Consider the following 22,530-nt stretch of genomic DNA (forward strand, 5'->3'; position numbering starts at 1 on the left):
ATTTTCTTCCCTTCTGTTTTCTTTCTCTTCCTTCCTTTCTTTTTTTCTATGTGTAAGCCTGCATAAACATCTGTATATCACATGACTAGAAGAGGGCACTGGGTCCCCTGGAACTGAGCTGCCCTGTGGGTGGTGGGAACTGAACTAAGGTCCTCTGGAATAGCACACAGTGCTCTGAACTGCTGAGTCATCTCTCCAGTGCCCCTTCCTATTTATTTTGAGACCAGTTCTCACTCTGTAACCCAGGTGAGCTTGTCAACCAAGCTGGCCTCAATCTCATGGCAATCCTTCTGCCTCAGCCTCTCCAGTGCTGGGGTTGTGTGTCTGTATCGAGCCTAGCTCACTTTTGTTTGTTTGGTGTCTTTTTTCCCTGACGTTAGGGCAGTTGTTTCTGCTGTCATGGGATTGCTATGTGCCTGGTTGGTCTGGATCCACCCTCTTCTCCCCTTTATCCTTCATGACTTGTGTGTTTTTATCTAAACTTTATTTCCTGTAGACAGTGTGACCTTGGACCATGCCTTTATCCCTAGCCCCTCTACCTCTGATTCTGCTGTTTAATCTAAGCAAGTTTACTGTGGTTGGGAGTAGACCTGGGTTTTTATCTGCTTGTGTTCTCTATGTATATATATCACACCTACTTTTTGACCCTCTTTCCTATTTTATTACTGTTTTTCACCGAGTGAATTATTTTTTGAAATATTTTTACTTCCTGCTTGATGATGTGGGAATTTCTGGTTTGTTGGAGATTCAGTTGTGTCATACGACGTTTTCCTGGAGATGGCCTGATGAAAGAGCACGTGATGTTTTGCTGGAGCAGACCCTGGAGAGGACTCGTGATGTTTAGAAAGAATGTAACTATAACCCAACAGACAGTGGATGGTGCTCTGGCATTAGTCTAGCTTGCTTTCTTCTCTGACCTTTGCTTGTCTTAGTCAGGGTTTCTATTCCTGCACAAACATCATGACCAAGAAGCAAGTTGGGGAGGAAAGGGTTTATTCAGCTTACATTTCCACACTGCTGTTCATCACCAAAGGAAGTCAGAACTGGAACTCAAGCAGGTCAGGAAGCAGGAGCTGGTGCAGAGGCCATGGAGGGATGTTTCTTACTGGCTTGCTTCCCCTGGCTTGCTCAGTTTGTTTTCTTATAGAAACCAAGAGCACCAGCCCAGGGATGGCACCACCCACACTGGGCCCTCCCCCTTGATCACTAATTGAGAAAATGCCTCACAGCTGGATCTCATGGAGGCACTTCCCAACTGAAGCTCCTTTCTCTGTGATAACTCCAGCCTGTGTTAAGTTGACACACAAAACCAGACAGTACACTTGTTGTGACTGCGTAGAGAGAAATGTTCCTAAGAGCTTCTGATGGTGCTTTAGCTGCTTTTTCCTGTTTTAGCAAACTCATGCCGATGGATTGATGGTCAGCGAACTCATGACGATTGATTGGTGGAGCCTCTCATTTTCTTTTGGATGGCGCCACTGCTGTTGATTGGTGTTTGGTGTTTTGATGGTGGACTGGACTGCTGACAATGAAGACTAGAATCTCTCCTAAAAACTACTTCTAAATAAGCCCACATCCCCTTACCCTATTCGCCGCTCTCCTCCCCTACCTTTGGTCGGAGGGCTATAAGGGAGATTGAAGCATTTAAGAACCATATTAAAGGAGGTTTTGAAAAATCTGAACCTACAACTTGAAATTTTCATCCATACACCCCGTGCGTTTTCATAAAATCCACCTGCATTCACACCCTGCACTTCCTCCCACATCCTTCCCAACCATCTTGACCCCATTTTAAGTACCTTTTTTTTTTTTTTAATCTACTAGTCTACTTAGTGCTGTCAGTATGCACAGGGCTGTAGAGCATCCTGGAGACTGGAAATCCGCCATGGGCCTCATCTCAGAGGAAAACTAACTTTCCCTGCCAGTGACAACCACAGGAAAGAACTATTTCTGTTGTAACACTTGAATTCCTATGATGACATTCCCCACTGTCTTAGTTAGGGTGTCCTCACTGTGAAGAGACACCATGGCCAAGGCAACTCTTATGAAGGACAACATTTCATTGGGGCTGGCTTACAGGATCAGAGGTTCAATCCATCATCACCGTCATAGCAGGAAACAAGGCAGTGTGCAGGCTGGCATGGTGCAGGAGGAGCTGAGAGATCTACATTTTGATCTGCAGGCTGCAGAAGGCGACTGTGTCTCACCCTGGGTGTAGCTTGAGCATATGTCACCCTCAAATCTTGCCCTCACATTGACACACTTTCTCCAACAAGACCACACCTCCTAATAGTGCCAGTTCATATGGGCGAGCATTCAAATACATGGGGACATGGGGGCCATCTCTCTCTCTCTCTCTCTCTCTCTCTCTCTCTCTCTCTCTCTCCCCCTCTCCCTCCCCCTCTCCCTCTCCCCCTCTCCCTCTCCCTGTCTTCCTCTCTCCCTCTCCCTCTCTCTCTCTCTCTCTCTCCCTCTTCCTCTCTCCCTCCCTGTCTTCCTCTCCCCCTCCCTCCTTCCCTCCCTCTCTCTCCCCCTTTCCCTCTCCCTGTCTTCCTCTCTCCCTCCCTCCCTCCCTCTCTCTCTCCCTCTCCCTGTCTTCCTCTCCCCCTCCCTCTCTCTCCCTCTCCCTGTCTTCCTCTCCCCCTCCCTTTCTCTCCCTCTCTCTCTCTCCCCCTTTCCCTCTCCCTCGCTCCCTCTCCCTGTCTTCCTCTCCCCCTCCCTCCTCCCCCCCTCTCTGTGTGTGTGTGTGTAGATGAGTATGAATGATCATGGAAGTCAGAGGTATCAGGTCCCAGGCTGAAGTTACACGTAGCTGTGAGCTGCCCTGACCTGGATGCTGGAAATTAAATTCCAGTCCTCTGCAAGGGCAGCAAACTTTCTTAGCTGCTAAGTCACTTCTCCAGCTCCCTTTAGTCCTATCTTAAAAATTATTTTCTTCGAGGCTGACGTTAAGCTCAGCCTATCTCACCACAACCTCTTTCAGTCTTGATTTCGGTGAGATGCAGACATCTTATTCCTCTTGGCTGTGTTCTCTTTCCCATCTTCTGCACTAAAACTATCAAATAACAGCACAAATAATAATAATAAAAATTATGATAGCCAATGGACATGCTACAAATCTAAGCACACCGTTTTATAACCATGACCTCATAAAACTTTATGTGTATTAAACTTACTGAAGGTTAAAAGAAGATCATGAATTTACTTATGAAGTCTGTTGTGTTAACCTTCAAAACAGTTCTCATGCTTTCAAGTGTTGCTGTGAATTCGGGGGACAATCTGGTATAACCCTATCAGCTGCAATTCTATAACTCGAATGAAGCTTTGCTCCTTTGTAGCAGGATTGTCAAATGGATGATTTTATTTATTTATTTATTTATTTATTTATTTATTTTTGCTACTGGCTTAACAGTGTTACATGAACACACTTTCATTAAATCCCTTAAATAACTAAAGAATCTAAAACAGAGAAAATATTTACTAATACTACCTTCTCCTCTTTGGGAGGGGTGGTTTGTTTTTTGAGACACTCTCTTGTGGCTCAGGTAGCCAACGGCGACTGGAAACTCTTGATTCACCCACCTCCTCTTCTTAGGAACCGGGATAACAGGCATGTTGAGAACTGTTGTGAAATTCCTCAGGCAGAAGTAAAGCCTTTCGCCGTGAGATTTTCACATCAGTACACGCACGTCATCACATCCTGCTCCCGTGCACCCGCTGCCTCTCGCTCTGGTTCTTCTGATGCCGATCGTCCCCTTCCTGCTGCTCGCATCCCACACAAAGCCCACTACCCTCTCCCGTCTCTCGTTCACTCAGACTTTCAGACATCTCCTCCCCTCACAGTCTCCTCCATATTTTCATTTTACAGGATTTAACTTACCTGTATCGGCGCTTTTTATTTTAAACACCTTTAAGCCACGCCGCAGAGCGCCTTGCTTTAGCTCCAACTTTCCTCAGCATCTCCTATAGGGCAGGTCTGCTCACCACAGATCCAGAGGCTCTCCAGTTTTGCCTTCTTTCTTTTATCCCCATATCTGACAAGTAGTTTCCCATAATTTAAGACCTGCTGTTTGTTGGCCCCGCTTTTCCTCTGGGCATTTTAACTATCTGGTCCTGTAGTTCCAGGTGAGAGCTCAGCTATTCATCTTATCAAGCTGAATGCTATATTTGATATTTTTTCTTGATATTTTCATGATTTTTGTCTTTGCTTTTTCTTCTTGGTGTATTTAGTTTAATGTGTCCATATCGTGATAACTGCATTGTTTAGATTCTTGAGAACTTCTTGAAAGTGTAGACTCATACTTTAATGGAAATTTTAAGGTTCTAGATATTTCTCCCTACTTTCTCTCCCCTGTTTTTTTTCCTGGTCCTCCTTTTGTGGTAGGCTGTCATCTTAATGCTAACCTAGTTTTCTGAGCCTTGTTCATATCCCTGTCTCTAGTCTTTGGAGCTCATAACTCTGATCAGCCTATCTTCAGACCTTCTCTTCCTTTAGCTATTCCTTTATCTTCATGTATGTGTGTTTTATCTTCATGTGTTGCGTGTTTGTGTATGGGACCGTTGGCACATGGGACCTGTGGTGCACATGTGAAGTCAGAGCACAACCTTAAGGGTATTGGTCCTTGCTTTCTGCCTTATCTGAGACAGAGACTCTCTTGTTTGTGCTGTGCACACCAGGCTAGCTGGCATGTTCCTATCTCTCTGCTGAGTGCTGGAATTACAGACACATGCTATGGGTTCAGCTCTGGGGAATCCGAACTGAGCTCTCACAACTGCACGGCGAGTCTTTACCAGTCTGTTTCCTGTTAGTTCTTTGAAGGCTCTATTGAAGTCTTTCCAAACATCTGACATTGGAGTGCTCCTGAAGTAAGATTTTGTAGTTTGAATTTTGCCTGTCAAGGGGACAGGCTTTTATGTCTGTCTGTGGTTTTGTTGTTGGTGTTTTAACTCTAAGTATGTTATAGCATGTCTATATTCTGATCTATCTCTATGTCCTAATACATATTTCTGTTTTTGCTTGATTGACTTCTTGTAATTTGCCTGCTTTATCCTGAAATGTATAGCTTCTTCTGGGGTTTCCCAAGGTCTAAGTCTTGAGCATGTACACAGACAACCCAGGGTGATAGGTTTTGGCATGCTTTTCTCTCTGAAATGTATATTATACTGTTTGTTATTATTATTATAACCAGATGTTTTGTCAGAGAGGGAATTGCCAAGAGGATTTTATCATTAGGATTAGGATTCAGGCCAGTTAGTTAGCCCAAAGCCTTAGTTTCCCAGCTTGTGAGACATGGGTAGCCAACACTTTCTTCACTAAACAGTTGGCAATGCCATTCAGTCACAGAAGTAAATGTGTCTGGCAGAGGATCTTGGGATCAACATATGTAATTCATAGTTTCTCTCTTATACAATTGCCCCCTGCGTCTCAATAGGATATATAATAACAAGACTTTAGAAAGGTGGACCTCACATTCTATAGAACTACAGGACTTTAGAAGGACGGAACTCAAGTCCTACGGAACTACAAGACTTTAGATGGATGTACCTCAAATCCTGTAGAGCTACAGAACTTTAGATGGATGGACCTCAAATCTTATAGAACTACAAGACTTTAGATGGATGGACCTCAAATCCTATAGAGCTACAGGACTTTAGAAGGATGGCTCTTAAATCCTATAGATCTAGCTTTTGTTTTTCAGTCCTACCTCTGTTCCTCTCCCTTGCTAGCAGCAACAAGTGTCAGCTGGAGTTTAACTTCTCGCTCTGTTTCCAGCTGTCACTGACAGCATCATGGAAGCTCCAGGATGGATTTTGTTCAACATCCAAGTTCATTTGCAGAACAAACCTGCAATTGAGAGCACACTGTGACCTTCCCAAGCACCATCCAAGTCAGACTTCTCTCCAGGAGAAAACAGTGGTGCCGGTCCTTCCCTGAACAGTTACTGATTCTACTTCACAGCAGGAAAGATTCAGAAGAAGCAGAAAGAGAGACATCACTTGGCTTACATGCCACACTTTGTGGCTATTTACAAGCACGAAACTGACTTGCTTAGGAAACTCAAATTTTTCTCAGGAATAGAAGTCACACTGGGGTTTGAGTTGGATTCTCTTTATAATGCTGGGAAACACTGTCTTCTGCACATAACATGACATTTTTATTCTAATCTGAGCAAGTCTGATTCCCTACAAGAGACCCTCTACAAGAACACCATGTCTGTTGATGTCCTCCTCACAGAAGGAGGACTTAGGGAGGACCTTGGGACACTCACCTGAGGTTACACCTGTTTCTTCCTGCTTCTCCCACTCACCTATGTGTAAATCTGCCCCAGATCAATGCTAGTTTTGAGGCTTAGTAGCATATAGAGTGGATTGTGGATAGGAGCCTCCATGCAGCTATGGGGAAGTGGGTAAGACTCTGGTGACAGGGCCATTCTGGGATAATCTTTTGTCTTGTGAGTTAAGCACAATTCACTGTTTTCACCGAGCTGAATTTGGTAGAATCATTACTTTGGTCTCATTGGCGCTTTCTCTAGGTAAGTAGACCTTGTTCAAGTCTTCCCAGGGAAAGCTACTCCAAACTAAGTTCATTGGAAGATAGTCTGTTGCACTTCAAAGGTATATATTTTACCTCATTTAGACTCTCAAGTTGCCTAAATGTTTTCTGCACTTACTATCTTCTTTTGGGAGATCCCACAGTTGTGAAAGAGACAGATAGCACACAAAATATAATAGGATAAAATATTAGTGCCCCTGGAGCAAAGTAGAATGTTCCAGAACGGGACTGTGTGCTCTTCATTACTACTTACTAAATCTAGAAATGTATTTGAGAGTCAGAAGGTTCCTTCCTACCATGTGGAAGGAACATGGTTGCACATGAATCCCACGCATTGGCTGGGTCCTTTCATCTGTTCAGCACGATGGTAGAAATCCTAAGAAAGATTAAATCAGCTGTCTTCAAAGCCACTGTGCTGATGGCAAGGACTCGGGAGCCAGAGTCCACCAAGAGCCCGTCAACGGCAGGACCATGGCTGCTTGGGTGCGTTTGAGCATCTACCTCTTACTCTGTAAACTGAGAATAAAAACTCCCACTCACATTAGCTACTTTTCTGGTTGTGACAACATTCCCGACAAAAGAAATGAGAGCACAGAAGGGTCATTTTGGCTTACTGCATGAGGATAGGATCCACCACAACCAACGGAGAGAGGGTGGTGGTAAACCCTGAGGTGGCTGTTCTCATTTCCTTAGCAGTCAGGAAGAAAACAATGAGGGTTGGTGAAGATCTTTTCCCAATTTGTTGGTTGCTGTTTTGTCCTTTTGATGTGTCCTTTGCCTTACAGAAACTTTGTAGTTTTATGAGGTCCCATTTGTCAATTCTTGATCTTAGAGCATAAGCTACTGGTGTTCTGTTCAGGAACTTTTCCCCTGTGCCCATGTCCTCAAGGGTCTTCCCCAGTTTCTTTTCTATTAGTTTCAGTGTGTCTGGTTTTATGTGGAGGTCCTTGATCCACTTGGAGTTGAGCTTAGTATGAGGAGTTAAGAATGGATCAATTTGCATTCTTCTGCATGCTGACCTCCAATTGAACCGGCACCATTTGTTGAAAAGGCTATCTTTTTTTTTTTTCACATTATATAAGTGGTTTTTAAAAATATTTTTTATTCGATATATTTTTTAGTTTCTGTAAAGCAAAGGATACCATCAAAAGGAGAAATCGGCAACCAACAAATTGGGAAAAGATCTTCACCAACCCTACATCAGATAGAGGGCTAATATTCAATATATACAAAGAACTCAAGAAGTTAGACCCCAGAAAGCCAAATAACCCTATTAAATATGGGGTACATAGCTAAACAAAGAATTTTCACTTGAGGAAATTCAGATGGCTGAGAAGCACCTTAAGAAACCTTCAACATCATTAGTCATTAGGGAAATGCAAATCAAAACAACCCTGAGATTTTACCTCACACCAGTCAGAATGGCTAAGGTTAAAAACTCAGGAGACTAGACTCCAGAAAACCAAACAACCCTATTAAAAAATGGGGTACAGAGTTAAACAAAGAATTCTCACCTGAAGAACTTCGGATGGCGGAGAAGCATCTTAAAAAATGCTCAACTTCATTAGTCATTAGGGAAATGCAAATCAAAACAACCCTAAGATTTCATCTTACACCAGTCAGAATGGCTAAGATTAAAAATTCAGGAGACAGCAGGTGTTGGAGAGGGTGTGGAGAAAGAGGAACACTCCTCCACTGCTGGTGGGGTTGCAAATTGGTACAACCACTCTGGAAATCAGTCTGGCGGTTCCTCCGAAAACTGGGCACCTCACTTCCAGAAGATCTGCTATACCACTCCTGGGCATATACCCAGAAGACTCCCCACCATGTAATAAGGATACATGTTCTACTATGTTCATAGCAGCCCTATTTATAATTGCCAGATGCTGGAAAGAACCCAGATATCCCTCAACAGAAGAGTGGATGCAAAAAATGTGGTATATCTACACAATGGAGTACTATTCAGCCATTAGAAACAATGAATTCATGAAATTCTTAGGCAAATGGATGGAGCTAGAGAATATCATACTAAGTGAGGTAACCCAGACTCAAAAGGTGAATCATGGTATGCAATCACTAATAAGTGGATATTAACCTAGAAAACTGGAATACCCAAAACATAATCCACACATCAAATGAGGTACAAGAAGAAAGGAGGAGTGGCCCCTGGTTCTGGAAAGACTCAGTGAAACAGTATTCGGCAAAACCAGAACGGGGAAGTGGGAAGGGGTGGGTGGGAGGACAGGGGAAGAGAAGGGGGCTTACGGGACTTTCGGGGAGTGAGGGGGGCTAGAAAAGGGAAATCATTTGAAATGTAAATAAATTATATGGAATAAAAAAAAAAAACTCAGGAGACAGCAGGTGTTGGCAAGGATGCTGAGAAAGAGGAACATTCCTCCACTGCTGGTGGGATTGCAACATGGTACAACCACTCTGGAAATCAGTGTGGCAGTTCCTTAGAAAACTGGGCAGGACACTTCCAGAGGACCCTGCTATACCCCGGCGTGCAATAAGGACACATGCTCCACTATGTTCATAGCAGCCTTATTTATAATAGCCAAAAGCTGGAAAGAACCCAGATGTCCCTCAATGGAGGAATGGATACAGAAAATGTGGTACATTTACACAATGGAATACTACTCAGCAATTAAAAACAATAAATTCATGAAATTTTTAGGCAAATGGTTGGAACTGGAAAATATCATCTTAAGTGAGGTAACCCAATCACAAAAGAATACATATGGAATGCAATCACTGATAAAGTGGCTATTAATTAGCCCAGAAGCTCTGAATACTCAAGACACAATTAGCATATCAAATGATTCCCATGAAGAAGGAAGGAGAGGGCCCTGGTCCTGGAAAGGCTTGATCCAGCATTGTAGGGGAGTACCAGGACAGAGAAAAGGGAGGGGGAAAGACAGGAGAATGGATGGAGAGAAGAGGACTTATGGGACATATGGGGAGGGGGGAACTGGGAAAGGGGAAAGCATTTGAAATGTAAACAAAGCATATAGAAAACAAAAAAGAAAAAGAAAAAAAAAGAAAGCAATGAGGGCTGGGGCTTTGCCCTCTTCCAGGGAGCTCTCCACTTCAGCTCTCCACCAGGAAGTCCGGCCGTTGTACCATCTGTGTTTCAGGAGACTCTTCCCTGCTCAGTAAAATCAGGTCGCCCAGAGCTCCACCTGCTGTGACGATTAGGTGCCACGACATCTTTTAATTAAGTATGGAGACGTGTTCTGCAAAGGTTGGAGGTATTGCTGCAGCCCAGGAGGAGAGCCGTTAACTCGCCCTGACTCTGTGGGGCCTCCTCCCAGGACCTAATCCTGTGTACTCATATGAAGACCCAAGTTAGGACATCAGACACCCTTTCGGTTCTTTTTCTAACTGGCTCTGCTGTCTCCATTTTGGAAAGTAAACCCAGTTGTCAGCCATGTGAATGAGATGCAGCCAAACCTTTTCTCCAGTTGCAAATTCAGCTTAAAAAAACTCTCTTCAACTCCCTAAACTGGACTCTGTCTCCCCACCCCCTCACCTGTCTGAATTCGATTCACCAGACCCACTAGGAGGTGCTTCTTAAAGAGCCCCTCCCTTGTCAAGCTAGTCTTTAACCTCCCCAAGTTCACAGATGAATTATTTGCTCATAGTTACTTGGGAATATTGTTCTTTTGGAGATAGAATCTCACTTTGTAGCCCAGGATGGCCTGGATCTCAGTGCACAGCTGTGGTGATTAACCCCTGCCCCCCCCCCCATAGACTCACGTGTTTGAACATGGGGGTAGTTATGAAACCTTTAAGAAGGAGACTTGCTGGAGAAAGGAGAAGGGAGTGGCTCCAAAGGTTTATAGCTTCACCTGCTTGCTGTTTTCTGTGTATGGATTAAAAAACAAGACCAACCAGGCCCCTGCTCTGGACATTGTGCCTCTCTGTCCAAGAAGGACTGTCCTCCTGGAACTTAAAGGCAAAGGAAGCTCTTTTCTTCTGTTGTTTTTGGTCACGGTAGTTTATCACAGCCATAGGAGATTGTCTAAAGAGAAACTGAGGCTGCCCTTGGCCTTGACACAGCAATCCTCCTGCCTCAGCCTATCCAATGTTGGAGTTATTACACAGGAGTTGCAGCACCTCACAGCATTATTTTAATAGAGGGAGAAAAAATAGCCAGGCCTGCTGGCCACACCTTCAATCTTAGCACTCAAAGGGCAGGGCAGGCAGAGCTCTATAGGTCTGAGGTCAGCCTAGTCTATACCGTGAGTTCCAGGCCAGTTCAAGGCTACACTGTCTCAAAAAAAAAAAAAAAAAGAAAGAAAGTCAAAGCATCATATTGCTTTAGATGTGCTGTCACTTGTGCCCATCATTAGCCAGAGGCCAGAGGGATAATTCATTAGCAGTATCAATATTTAATACTTACTTTTTATTTTATTTAATCATTGGTATGTATGTTAATGCCATGTGTGGGTACGCCAGAGGCATCAGATCCCTGGGAGCTGGAGTTATAGGCAATTGTGAACCAACTGACATGGGTGCTAAGAATTGAACTCTGGTCCTTGTGGAAGTGTAATACAGTCTTAACCTCACTTGGCAAATATTGGGGACGCAGTGACGAGGCCCTCCTAGGCCATAAAGAGTTCTATGTTATGTTGTTCACAGACAACGACAACACGTGTAAATTATAAGTGAAAGCCAGGTTCAGGATCGTCAGTTGGGCGGGATAGAATGGTGGTGGATGTGATCAGAATTCCCTCCCAGTGAGTTGGTGCTTGCAAGGTATTTATTCACAGTCTAACCAAATATAAACACCGCGCATGCATGTGTATATGCAGATATAGGGGCGGTCTGCGTGTGTAGGTCAAAGATCATTCTATGGTGTTGCTCCTCAGTGCCTGTTTACCTTAGTTTTTGAGACAGGGTTTCTTACGAGGTCCTTGGCTAAAGGATTGAGCAAAGACGGCTGCTCGTCAATGCTCAGAGAGCTGTCTGTCTCTGCCCCTGCAGGGCTGGGATACAAACATGCATCAACATGCCTGGATTTTTACTTGAGTGCTAGAGACTGATTCCAGTAGTTCTGTGGTAAGCAGTTTCTAGATCATTCCTTTGATTTAAGACAGCATTTACCTATTGTAGCTCAGGCTGTCTGCAAAACTGCTGGTGGCTCTGACTGGCCTCAAAGTGGAAATCCACAGGTGTGAAACAAACTCTTTAATTGAAGATATCTTCAGCAGATCAGATATTTTGACTTATGAGATACAGATGTACAGGCAATTCGGTCCACACTGAATACAGGGCTGCAGTGTCCTGCTGCTTCAAGGCAGTGTACCCCATATGCATTTGAAAGCATCCCCAGGAAATACCTTTCAAATAGAGTTCCACTATCAGAATTAAAGAAAAAGCCACACATGAAGATTCTGAAAAGTCCTGCAGAGAAAAAAATCTACCTATCACCTATATATCTATGTTTGTATGTTTGTATGTAGTATGAATATATGTATGTAGTATGTATGTTATCTACCTACTAACCTACCTACCTATCCATCTATCACCTGCTTATCTTTTATTTACATCCTCTTGCCTAGGAGTGACATGTGACTCAGGCCTCCTTACATTGCTCATAGAGCTATTTTACAAAAATCCATATATATATATATATATATATATATATATATATATATATATATATATATAATGAAAATTTAATATTCTAGGGAAAGCTTTTTTAGAGCCTCTGGTTCAACCTATTCAGATCATCTCCAGTGGGTTTTGTTTTGTAAAACCTTCATAGGCTGGAAATGCTGCTAGTAGAGTGATTGCCTAGCATTCAAAAGGCCCTGGGTTTGATCCCCAGCACTTCGGATCAGGATATGGTAGCACAGGCTTGTAATCCCCAGCACTCAGGATGTAGAGGCAGGGCGATCAGCAGTTCAAGGTCATCCTTGGCTACATAGTGAGTTTGAGGCCAGCCTGGGTTACATGAGACCCTATCTCCATAAATAAGCAAGCAAGCAAGCAACAGATAAACAAATAAATTTGCACCGCAAGGGGAGCCGAGATGCATCTCCGTGGTGGAGCCCCTGCACTATTTGCACAAAGCTCTGGCTTCTTCCCTGTTTACCACTCACAAGCATGCACATGCTCGTGCACACGCGCGCACACACACACACCTGCACGTGCACACCCACAAAAGAATTAAATTATTGCAAATCAGGAAAGGCCCTGGATTTCAGCCCCAGCACCACAAACAAAGACAAAGAAAGAAACACCAATTGCGTCACAGGCATGTTCTCCTGCATTAGGTCATTCTCTAGACCATTTTGATTAATTATTCTGCTGAATGAATGATTAAAAAAAACAAAAACCCAACCTTGTATTCTATTAGAGAAGGCAGTTGTAATGGACCTCCTGAGTGTGCACAGAGGTCGCAGAGGACTCCTCCTTCAACAAAACCTCCACTCTGTTCATTTATCTACTTTTCTGTTTATTCTTCTCAGCGTTCATTCCCCTTTGGCCATCTTAGCTAAATTTCCAATTTTCCAAAATTGCCTGCAGCGAAGCCCTCCCCCAAGAGACTGCGTTTTTTATTAGTCTCTTAAGCAAGTTACACAATTCAAATCACCTCTCCAGGTCCACCCATCTGCTTGTTTTGATTTTCTTCCTCTCTGCTGGACTTGGTGTAGAAGCCCTCCATGCCTCCCCTCTCCCTCCCTGCACACTGCCCTAAACTCTCCCCCACGGTTCTGTCTATCCTCTCTGTCAGGGTCCGGGGGGCCCTTCTGTTCACATGGCTCCGGGCCCACGGGTACCGGCCCCATCTGTCGGCAAAGCAGCCTCGCCTGACCACAGACCCGGTGCAGGAAACTCTCCTCCGAAGAATTGACGTCACTAGGTGTTCTCCTGAGACTTGTGCCCTAAAAATTAGCTACCTTGAGGGACACTAAAGGGCATTTCGCCGTGGACTAGGGAAGCTCACCGGCAGTGCTGAGCATCTCGCCCACACAGCGCTGCCCTTCTGCCTTTCCATTCCGAGCCGCGCAGCATCAATAGGAAAACGGGAATTGGAAAAGAAAAAGAAAAAAGAAAAAAAAAAAAGCGGTCTCTGAAGGCCAAGCCGAAATGTGAAGAGTGATTAAATTTCAATGCACAGGCAGATTAAGGAATGTAACCTATTTCAAGACATCATGTCACATGGCCAACCATCTACACGACCACTTCCTCAAAGCAAGGGAACCACTGAAAGATGGCAGTCATTTCCTTGGACCACCTGTAAAAAAGAGTCACATCCCAGAGAAAGTGCTTTCTTGAAAGGAAAGTGCATTTCTGAGATTCAAATGACCCCCGTCGCCATTAAAAACAAAAACAAAAAACTAGTGAGAACACCAGAGAGGTTTAATGGTTGAATAAATTACTAAAGCGTGACTGGTCTTCAGTTGGTTCAAATTTGATTCATTTCTAACCCAGATCTGTGGGATGATTTAGAGCCCCAAGTGCCAACAGGAGATCAGAACGGTCGCAGCCAGCCACTATACAGGGTGTGATTGTGTGCCAGAACAGAAAGAGGTCTCAAAATTGTGGATGACACCTGAAATGGGTATCCTGGAACCTCTGAGTGCTAGGAGGCGTTTGCCTCTGACGTTTCCCTGTGTCCTCCCTGCGTGCAGCCCAGCACTGCAGCGACCCTGTTTATCTGGCCCCCGCACAACAGTGTCAGGACGCATTTCCATTTTCCAAGTGACTGCTGCCACTGGGCCGCAGTCTGTGCTCATTTCTCGAGTAGCTAAACCCTTTGACACTGTGGTTTTTAATTAAAATTACATTAAAGTTAATCAACCAGAAAGAGGCTGCTGTAGAAGGCAGGTCTGACTGCAGCCTGCACAGGGCACAGAGGCTGCCAACTCGCTAACGATGTGCCTGCAGATGTCAGTCTGCCCACACGAGCCCCACGGTGACAGAGACTCGAGGAGAGGCCAGTTCTGCTCCTGTCTTCTCAGGGACAGTCAGAAAAAAAAAAATACTGAGATGGTAGGAGTGTGGTAAAAGTTAAAAATCAGATAAGCTCTGATCTCTAAAGTTCGCAGACCCAGGGTGTCTGCCATGCCCCACCCCAAACCACAGAGCGAAGCTGTCACAGTCCTGGTGTTCTGCTTGGCCTGTCTTTGTCTGGAGAGGGGCAGACGCAGCAGCTGAGCAGGGAGTCCTGGTCCCTTGCAGAGGCTTCCTTGAAACCTGGCTCTGTGCGGTGCTGTATCTTTGCGCATTCCAGACCAAGCAACCACCAAATTAAACCCAAGTTCTAAGCTCTGCAAGCTCCTGGATATTTACTAATAAAAACATGGGTATCAAGCTTGAAACATAAGTAGCTTTCTGTTTTTTTGTGCGTGCCTTCAGGCATTATTAAAGTACCTGGCATTTCCTAAGGAGTTAATTGGTTTAAATAATGAATAAATGAGTGAATGTGTGCATTGTCTGTCAAAACTAATTCTATCTCTTCCCCTTCCCTTCTTCTTCCTGTTCCTCTTCTTCCTCCTCCTTTCCTTTCCTCTTTCTCTGTCTGTCTGTCTGTCTGTCTGTCTCTATCTATCTATCTATCTATCTATCTATGGAAACATCGTCTTACTGGCTGGACTGGAACTAGCTGTATAGACCAGAATGACCTTGAGTTTAAAATTTGTCTTCCTGCCTCTGCCTCCCAAGGTCATACATCACCATGCTCAGCCTCATCTTTGTATATATGTGTGTGCATGCAAATGAGTGTATGTGTGTGTTCATGTGTGCATGTGTGCACACACATATGCACATTTCTTTCTAAAACTATAAAAGCACCAAAGGTTAAAAGCTTTTAGAGATTGTTTATTTTGCGCATACACTCTGATCTACCAGAGCTGCTGCCTAGATCAGCAGATGGCTATTTCTGGGCCACTTCCTATGGCCAGACATGTTGTCAGGAGCATGGGACCTTCCCACCAGTTTTCTGACTGGTTGGTATTGTCCTTTAGAATCTCTGCAGCCAGTAGATCAAGCGATAGCAAGTGCTGTATTAGCCATTCATTGACACAAGTAAAGTTCACACACAGGAGCAAAGGGAATGTGGTGACAGTCATCTGGTCAACCAACTACGAGGGCTGAGTTGACTTATGTCTTAGAAGAGTCTGTGCTGTTAAAATCTGTATGCATCTCTCCCTCTAAAGGAATCCATACCTTTTGTATTCGCTACCGTTCCTGTTGCTATGAGGAAATCCCAGAGAAAAAGCAACTTAGGGAAGGAAGGGGGGATTATTTTGGCTCATAGTTTGAGGGTGCAGTGGGTGGGGGAAGGGCATGGGCAGGAGCAGCAAAAGGAGCTGCTGGTCACATTGCAGCCATGGTCAGGAATTAGCCATGGTCAGCCTCTTTAGTCAGTCCAGGGTCCCATCCCACGGGATACTGCTACCCACACTTAGGGTGAGTCGTCCCTCCTCCAGTGGTGGTGACCTCGCTCACCACCATGCTCAGAGGTTTGTCTTCTAGGTGATTCTACATCCTTGTCAAGTTGACTATCGATATTAATTCACACACACCCATATGAGAGCCAGAGACAAAGGACCGATTTGATGTGTGAAATTATATTCAATGCAGTAAATGTGAAAAATGGGAGCTGGGAGGGACATTGTCGTGGTGCCGTGTTTGGTCCTGGGTCACACTTCAGAACCAAAAAGATGAAAGGAAAAGGAAGACAGCAAGGGGGGGGTAGGCAGAGAAGCCAAGGGGGGGGATATGGCAACTTCTTCAGTTTCCTGGTATAAAATTTAGTCATAAAGATTCGAATCAAACTATGAATTGTGGGGAAGCATCTTGGCCATGTTAGAGACACAGCAGATCACTGTCAGGCAGTGCTCCTGTTGGGAGTGGCAGACACCTCAGGCAAGTGTTCTTTTTTGGACAGCTTGGCTCCAGTGTGCAAAGCCCTAAGCCCTCGGAGACTGCCCCTTGCTATGCAGAAAACATCTCTGCCTTTTTTTTTTAACTGATTATCTGAATGAGGCCATTAGACTGGGATATCATCTCATGCCTGGTTTTGATGGATGCAAGTACCTTTGATGTTGTACATTCAGATAGAAGACGTGGCATTGTCATGTCATGGGAATGTGGAAGTCAGAATCCTTCCAAGCAAGTATAAGTCAGCATTCAAAATGTAACCCTCGAATCCAGCCCATGGAGAGCTGCACCAGAAACACTGTTGAAGAGGTTGTCAGTCGTCACTCCAGGAACCAGGATCCTAAAATGATAACCTGTGTGTGTGCGTGCGCATGCACACACACACACACACACACACACACACACACGCGTGCGCGCAAGTAAAATTCAAATGGATTTCGAATATTCAAAGTCCCCTATTGGAGAACAAGCAGTGCTTAGGTTTTGAAAGAGGAACCATTTTTATTCACAGAGCAATCAATAGCACTCTGAAATTCTGCTCGTGATCTCGAATGTCTCTTGAAATGGCCCCACACTCCACACCTGAAATCTGCAGAATAAAAGTTATAAAAAAATACAACAAAAAGAAATGCTTATACAACTCTTTTTTTCAAACAGTCATCTACATTATTAACAGAATCAGCAACTTAATTAAAAGTCTGTTGATTGTGGTGTTAATAAACCTGGCACGTTTTCAATGGAGACTGACACAGTTCAAACTGATGCTTGCTGGTAATATGTCAGAATCTGGATGAGAGCAGTAACTGTGTTACTGATGTTACACTTTCATTACTTGACAAAGTTGGTGGCCATCACAGATGTTCTGTGATCAATTTTTTGCTTTATGTTTTCTTTTTAAATACAATCATTCTACTTTAGGGACCAGAGATAAAATAATATACCATGAACAATTTACTTTCTGGCTAAGGATGTATCTCTAACATATGATTATCTATGATATCAATATTTCAAATAAGCTAGTTCACTTTTTTGCTGATATATATATATATGTATACTGTATGTGTATGTATGTCTCTTTCCCTGTGTGTATGTATGCATGTGTGTATGTGTGTGTATCTATGTGTATATATGTCTGTCTGGGTGTATGTATGTGTGTCTCTATGTGTGTATGTATGTGTGTGTATGCATGTGTGTGTCTGTGTGTGTCTGTATGTGTGTCTTTCTCTGGGTATGTGTATGTATGTATGTGTGTGTGTGTGTGTGTAGGCCAAAGGTTGACATCATGTGTCTTCCTTGACTGCTCTCTATTTCATTTACTAAGGTGGCGTCTCTGGCTGAGCCCAGAGCTGGCCAACTCTGCCAGGTCCACCTGGCTTTTAAGTGAGTGCTGGGAACCTGAACCCAAGTCTTTGCAATTGTGCATGAAGTACTTTACCCACGGAGCCATGTCTCCAGCCTTCACCTCCTCTTTTAAAAGATAGATGTGTACTGCATTTCAGATTGAGTAACCGACTTAATACTTTTTGATCCCTTCAACGAGTACTCACTGAGGACCTACGGTGTGCCAGGGAATTTCGTAGAAGTTGAGGAAAACACAGAGCAAAGAAGTCAGCTTCCTGTCATCATGCCCTAGAGAACATCTGACTGAGTGCAGCTTAGGCACACTGAGGCTCCTGCTTGCCATGTGGACACTCTGATGAACAACGGTGGAACAAGGGTTCCTAGGCTCGTGGCCAGCCTAGGCTATAGAGCAAAATCCTGTCTCCAAACGTTAAAAACAGCCATGCCCCTTCAGCAAGCTATATGAAGCATAACTGTGGGGAGCGCTACAGTGAGAGATGTGTTCCCGGAGGGTGGTACTGAACCGCCTCCCTTCTCCTCCCACACGGTTCCTCATACCAGCTTCCTTTATTGCTCATGGAATTAGTATAACATCTTGGACTACTAAGGCTCTAGGGCTAAAGCAGGGCCATCCCCACCCAGAGGCAAGGCTTGGGAAGCTCCTCTGGTGGCTCCCATTGTACCACCTGTGACCTCTCCAACAAGCTTTATGCCACCAGTGCATGGTAGTAGGGTCACCCCATCAAGGTCCTCCCTTGGGAAAAACTGAGTGCAAGACACATAGGTGGGAGCAGACACCATGGAGACAAGATGGCAGACCAGAGGCAAGCCCTGAGAGTACCGGTCCATACGGCCCACAGTGCCCACAAGCTTCCGCAGGAATGCAGACAGTTGGATCTCTGGAGGCTCCTGAACTAGGATGGCAGTGACTGTACTGTGGGTCCCCAGACGTCCGATGATGCCATCATCTCTGGGATCCCTTGCCTGGAGTTAATCTCTTATACCTCACTGATAATATTTTCAGAGGAATAGTTTCTCAGTCATTTGAAAACACATACAGAAACACTATTCTTGTGGTTAAAAAGTCTAATTTTTTAGAAAAGATTTGCTATATTAACAATTATAAAGACCCGAGACCATAAAATATAGGCTCAAGTTAGGCAGACAAATAATTTAAATTATTTTTTAAAGCATGGTCTCCCTAGGTAGCCCAGGCCAATTACAAACTTGCAATCCTTCTGTTTCAACTTCCTGACTCCTGGGGTTTTAGGTGTGTGCCACTGTGCCTGGCTTTTAACTGTTAAAAAAAAAAAGGCAAACTTGAGAAGAAAGTTGCAAAGCCATTACAAAGAACTCCACCACCCCTTTACACATGGCCACTTGCGTCAGTGACTAAATGACTAAATACACCCTGTCTGTCTGCCTGCTCCTGTCATGCTGCCAGGTGGGCATTTGCTGAACCCGTCAAGAATAAAACCGCCAACATCACCCAACACTTGCTCATACCCCTAAGTGCTTTCAAGAAACAATATTTTCACATAACTCTGATGCACTTGTACTATCTATAAAAATCAACGTGGACAAAATATGACTTAGAATTGATACACCAATTTTGCCAAAACTCCCATTGGGTTCTTTTCAATGAAATTTTCTAGCTTTGTATTTGATCTAAACTCATCTGTTGTATTTAGCTGTCAAGGCTTTTAAAATTTCTAACAGTTTCTCAAGCTCTCCTTCTGTGACATTAGCATTTTAAAGATGAGAAGCTGGCCAGGCAGTGGTGGCGCACGCCTTTAATCCCAGCAGCAGAGGCAGAGGCAGAGGCAGGCAGAGCTCTGAGTCTGAGGCCAGCCTGGTCTACAGAGAGTTCCAGGACAGCCAAAGGCTACAGAGAGAAATCCTTTCTCAAAAACCAACCAACCCACCAACCAACCAACTGAATGAATGAATGAATGAATGAGCAAATAACAACAAACATTTAAAAAAATAAAAAGATGGCAAGGCATTTCTTCATACAGTCTCCTTGGTCCTGGCTTATCTGATCTCTTCCCATGATTAGATTTTACTGGTATATGTTTGACCACAACACCACAGATATGGCGTTTTGCACTTCTTCCTGGTTTGCACATGTGAGCACAGGTACGTGTGTGCCGTGATGCCCATTAGCCCTCCGTTTCCACCTTGTTTGAGACAGGGTCTTTTCTTATATGCTAGCAGGCCCGTGGGCTTTCCGGTGTTCTCTCCCTACCTGATGTTAGCACAGGGATCGCAGACATGTGACTGTATGTCTGGCTTTATGTGGGTCCCGGAGCTCTGAACTAAGGTCCTAATACTTGTGTGGTGAGTAGTTAGCTTACTAAGCCATCTCCGCAGCCAGTTTTATGTGTCTTAACGCCTCACCTGAAGGGCACAAGGTGTGGGGCTTTGGAGTCATCAGCATGGCCATGATTGATGTGGGCAAGAATATCACGGCCATGATTGATGTGGGCAAGAGTATAGGTGGGCAGTAGGCAAGTGGGTGAAATGTTAACGAGGGACAGCGTTATCATCACAGCTGCTCCCCTTAGATACTTGGTGATGAAGGAGGAGGAGCAGTTTTGTAATTCAGACATCCGGTGCGTGCCACCTTATCAAATGTCCAGAACTGCACCCTCTCCATAATTAAACACACAGGGGATCCCTGGGATTCGTTGTCTCCCATTTCACTTTCTAGCACCTACAGGGAAAAATTACAATAAAAAAATGAGAACTTACAAGGAGAGGAAGTGATAGAAAAACACAGAAGCAGAGAGATAGCACCTTCCTCTCACATAAACCCTAAGTAAATGGATCTTATAAGGTGAGATATTTCTACATTGTGTGTCTGCACTCACTCACAAAACAAATGTCCTCGAGTTCGCTTGATGGGTTTCAAAATGGCGAAAAAGCACTGGGCAAGGCTCCCTGGAGCTTCCTGGGAACAAAAACTTGTAGCTGTGGATGAGGAGCGTGGGTGGCTAAGATGCGGCCGTTAGACGACGCTAAGACTCTTGGCTTAGCACCAGCACTTCACGGGCCTTCCTTAAAGAGGGAAGAACAAGACCGAATTTTAACACTAAAGCAAAGAGTGCCAGCTGCGAGCTGGCTTTTAGTCTTGCTCTACATTCTCTTCTTAAACCTCTGAGAAACCAAACCACATATGGCCCGGGACCAGAAGATCCAGCCTAGGATTCTGCCCGCGACTCCACAGGCTCGCTCGCTGGCTTGATTGACTTGAACTTTCATAATTTTTGAGCAGCGGCGATAACGATGAGCGGATGTGATCTGCCCCGAGTCCTCGCGGAAGAGCGGGAAGCGATAGCCGGGCTCCGTGTCTATTTCAGGATTCTCCCCGGGAGACTCTGCTTCTTTTCGGAAGGAGTGAGAAGCCCCAGGGGTCCGAGGATGACTCGGGAAGTGCTAAAACAACTCATCGTGAGGCTACTGAGCAATGGCTGCTATCTGACAGAGCCTCTCCACAGTCCAGCTGTGCCCGAGCTCCAAGATGGAGACTTGCCTAGATTTCTTCTTAAAAAGTATTTTTAGAGTTTTCTTACAGGTATACATTATAGGTTGAGTACATTCCCTGTCCCTAGCCCTCCTCTCTGCACCTCCCCCCAGGCTTATAATTGTACTAGCATATACATGTATGATCTCATGTATGAGACTGTACACAATTTAGGAATCAAGACTGGGAGAGATGTAGTACTTTGTCTTCCTGACGCTGGCTCAATCCACTTACCCGGTTAGCCATGTTCACCAAAATGATGTGTCTTTACTGTTTCCAGTTGAAAATCTGTATGTCAAAACCCACACCTGCCTCACCTGCTGTGGTACGCACTTAGGCTGCTCCGTAGCTCCTGAGACTGTGGCTGCAGTAACTGTGAAGTGAAGGGGGCGTGGACCCGTGAGGCTCAACACAGGCGTGTGATCTTAAGAGTGTTTGAGATTTCAATTATTTGACTCTGACTTGGAGAAAACTGCCATTTAAAAGTCGTAAGGGGACCAGGAAAAGGGCTCAGTGTGTAAAAGAGTTCGCCATGCAAACCTGATGGCTTGAGTCCGATCCCCAGAACCCCCATAAAAAGCTGCATGTGGTAGAAAGCGTGTGTGATCTCTGCACTCCTCCGGTGAGATGGGAGGCAGAAACAGCAGAAGCAGCTGGAAGCAGCGGCCAGCTAGCCTACAGTGTGACCCAGAGCTGGCAGCAACCAGAGAAGGTGCTCCGTGGAAGTGGAAGAGAACACACACACACACACATACTCACTCACTCACACATACACTCACACTCACTCACACACACACACTCATACATATACTCACACACACAATCACACACACACACATACTCAAACATCACAGACACACACATACATATTCACACATCACATATGCACACTCACATACACTCACTCTCTCACACACACTCACACATACACATACACATACACTCTCACACACACACTCACTCACACATATACTAACATACACACTCACTCACACACACATGAACTCACACATCACAGACACACACACATACATATTCACACATCACATATGCACACTCACACACACTCATTCATACTCTCTCTTACACACACTCACTCACACACACATACACATCACAGACACACACACTCACTCACACTCACTCACACACATACTCACATATCATACATGTACACTCACACATACTCACTCAATCTCACACACACTCA

The sequence above is a fragment of the Apodemus sylvaticus genome, chromosome 7 (genome assembly GCF_947179515.1).
Source record: "Apodemus sylvaticus chromosome 7, mApoSyl1.1, whole genome shotgun sequence".
Taxonomy (NCBI): Eukaryota; Metazoa; Chordata; class Mammalia; order Rodentia; family Muridae; genus Apodemus; species Apodemus sylvaticus.